At 39.4% G+C, this 3,358-nt stretch overlaps 1 protein-coding gene across 1 annotated transcript in view; it reads right to left on the minus strand.

Annotated features, from left to right (window-relative positions):
* The window catches only part of Smg6 (SMG6 nonsense mediated mRNA decay factor), a 255,941-nt gene that overhangs the window by 129,645 nt on the left and 122,938 nt on the right, over positions 1–3,358 (minus strand). The gene's annotated exons all lie outside the window — the stretch shown is intronic.

A 3,358-nucleotide genomic window follows, 5' to 3' on the forward strand; every position in this document is an offset into this window, starting at 1 on the left:
AGAAAAAAGCCGGAAGTGGCGCTGTGGCTCAAGTGGTAGAGTGCTAGCCTTGAGCTGAAGAGCTGAGGGACAGTGCCCAGGCCCAGAGTTCAGGCCCTACGACCGGACCCCCCCCCAAAAAAAAGTGAGTCTCCCAACTCAGTGAATAAGCTGGGAGTGATGATGAGCACCCGCGGTTGCTCCAACTATTGGTGGATAAGTAAAGAGGAAGATCACAGTCTGAGGGCAGTTCTAGAAAAAACAGACCTTATCTGAAAAGTACAGTAACTAAAGCAAAATGGACTGGAAATATAACTCTAGAGGTAGAGTGCTTGCCTACCAAGGCCCAGAATTCAATCCTCAATACCAGAAAACAACAACAAAACAAAAACAGGTAAGCTCAATCTACAATAGCTAAAATAATTTGAAAAATTAGAATAAAACGTGAAGAATGTTAATGCCTTCCTAAAGTTAGGTCAGAAAAGAAAGGGTGGTCTTTTTAATAAATGATGCTATGTGCAAAAAACCCAAAAAACAAGAAACTTGATATACCATTACACCTTATAAAAAAGTTAGCTCAAAATAGATCAAGAGCCAGGCGCCAGTGGCTCACGCCTGTAATCTAGCTACTCAGGAGGCTGAGATCTGAGGATCAAGGTTCAAAGACAGCCCATGTAGGAAAGTCCGTGAGACTCTTATCTCCAATAAACTACTAGAAAACCGGAAGTGGAGCTGTGACTCAAGCGGTAGAGCACTTGCCTTGAGCTGAAGAGTTGAGGGATAGCGCCCAAGCCCCATGACAGGGAAAAAAAAAAAGATCAAGACTTCCTCAGATTAAGTGAAAAATTCTAAGACTTATTACAAAACCTAGTATATGAGGGAAATTTTATATACTGCACCTATAAAAATATAATAATTGTTCTACATAAAGACTGTGAGAAGTTAAAAATATGTGTAATACATTAGGAAAATAGATTTGGAAGCTATGTATTTGCCAAAGTACTAGTAATTTAAAAATTCTTATAAATTAGAAATCACTAATACTACATTTATAAAATGGTCAAGAGATCTTGGTGCTAGTGGTGACACATGCCTATAATTTTAGTTAAACAGGAGAAATCTAAGGACAGAGGTTCAAAGCCAACTGCAGTAGACATCCTCAAAATTTTTTTATTTTTTTTTGGGGGGTCCGGTCGTGGGGCCTGAACTCTGGGCCTGGGCACTGTCCCTCAGCTCTTCAGCTCAAGGCTAGCGCTCTACCACTTGAGCCACAGTGCCACTTCTGGCTTTTTTCTTTCTACTTATGTGGTGCTGAGGAATAGAACTCAGGGACTCATGCATGCAAGGCAAGCGCTCTACCACTGAGCCACCTTCCCAGCCCCTCCTCAAAACTTTTTATCTCCAATTAACTGGCAAAAAGCTAGAAGTGGAGGGATAGCTCAAGAGTTATAGAGCTACCCATGAGTGAAAAAGCTAAGCAAGAGCTTGGCTCTGAGTTCCTGCCCAGGCCCTGAATTTAAGCCCCAGTACCAACACACACACACACACACACACACACACACACACACACACACGTAAAAAAGTTAAAAGGGCAAAAAACATCAACATACATTTCACCAAAAAAGGATATACAGATGACAAATGTTCAATATCACTAGCCAATAGGGAAATAAAAACTAAAAAGGACAAGGTATCACTGCTATCAAAATGGCCATAATTTTTTTGTTGTTGTTACAGTCCTGGAGCTTGAACTCACGGCCCAGGTTCTGTCCCTGAACTTTTCTGCTCAAGGCTGGTGCTCTACCACTTGAACCACAGCTCCACTTCCAGTTTTCTGGTGATTAACTGGAAATAAAAGTCTCATGAACTTTCCTGCCCAGGCTGGCTTTAAACTGCAATCTTTAGGCCTCAGCCTCCTAAGTAGCTAGGATTATAGGCATGAACCACTGGCACCTGGCAGAGAATGATTATAAAATAATAAAAAAAATAGTAACACTACAAAATTGTTTGTAAAGATGCAGAGAAATCAGCTCATGTATACATTGTAGAAGGGAATGTAAAATTGTGCAGGTACTCTGGAAAATAATATTGAATTCTTGGGCTTTGTCACAGTGAAATGAAAACTTAACATTTATCAGAAAACCTGTACACAAATGTGCATAGAACCTTTATTTATAATAGCCCAAACTAGAAATAACCCAAATATTCTTCTATAGTGAATGTTTAAAGAAACTTTGAAACATCCATACTATGGAACATTAGTCTGCAGTAAAAAGGAATAAACAATTAATGCATGCAGTAAGGTGGATAGATCCTAAGAGAACCATGCTTAGCCAATTTCAAAATGTTATATGTTACTAAAATCATATGTATTATAAAGACAAAAAGATTAGTTATTGTTTAAAGAGCAGAAAGGAATAGGAAGGATTCTAAAGGTATATCATGAATGAACCTTGCAGTATGCACATCAATTGCGCAGCAGTTATATCAAGCTAAATATGTGGTAAAGTCACATAAAACCATATGCACATGCATCTGTCTACATATATTACACTAATGCAAGACTAACTGGAATCTGAATTAAGTCTGGATTATACTAATATTTCTTCTATATACAAAAGGATAGCTTAGATATTTGGAGGACAATTGCTCAGTGATGAACTGTAGCTGATTAATGTTGTCCAGATGCAGCTCTTGTTCTCATCTTGGGCTGCCTTGCCTAAGTTGCTGGAGATGTGCAGGTGCCTAAGCAACAAATTGCCAAGGGCAAACAAAAGGAAAACAACAAAAAAGAAAAGAAGGTTCACTAAAAGCAGAGCTTCTATCTAAAGGATAAAGAATAATGAGAACTTCATCATCAAGGCTATGACTCATCAAATCAGTAAAATCCATGTCAAGCAGCATCAGGTGAAGATGATGAGAAAGTGAAGAAAGACGACAAGAACAACAAATTGTAGAAGTTAAATGAGCTGTTTAAACATGCCTTGCTTCTGAAAAAATAAGTAAAAGAACAAATCTCAAACCAATGGTATGAATAGTCTTCAAGTAAAGACAGCATTAAAAAAAAGTTGCTTAAAACATGAGTCTTAGAAAACTGAGAGCCAGTGGCTCATGCCTGTAATCCTAACTACTTAAGAGGCTGAGATCTGATGATCTCAGATAGAAGGTAGCCTGGGCAGGAAAGTCTGTGAGATTATCTCCATTTAGCTCCCCCCCCACACACACCGCCCCCCAAAAAAGCTGGAAGTAGAGGTATGGCTCAAATGGTAGAGCTCTAGCCTTGAGCAAAAAAGCTTAGGGACAGCACCCAATCCCTGAGTTCACACACACACACACACGCACACACACGCACACACACACACACACACACACACCACCA

Source organism: Dipodomys ordii, unplaced genomic scaffold, assembly GCF_000151885.1.
Source record: "Dipodomys ordii isolate 6190 unplaced genomic scaffold, Dord_2.0 Scaffold31, whole genome shotgun sequence".
NCBI lineage: Eukaryota > Metazoa > Chordata > Mammalia > Rodentia > Heteromyidae > Dipodomys > Dipodomys ordii.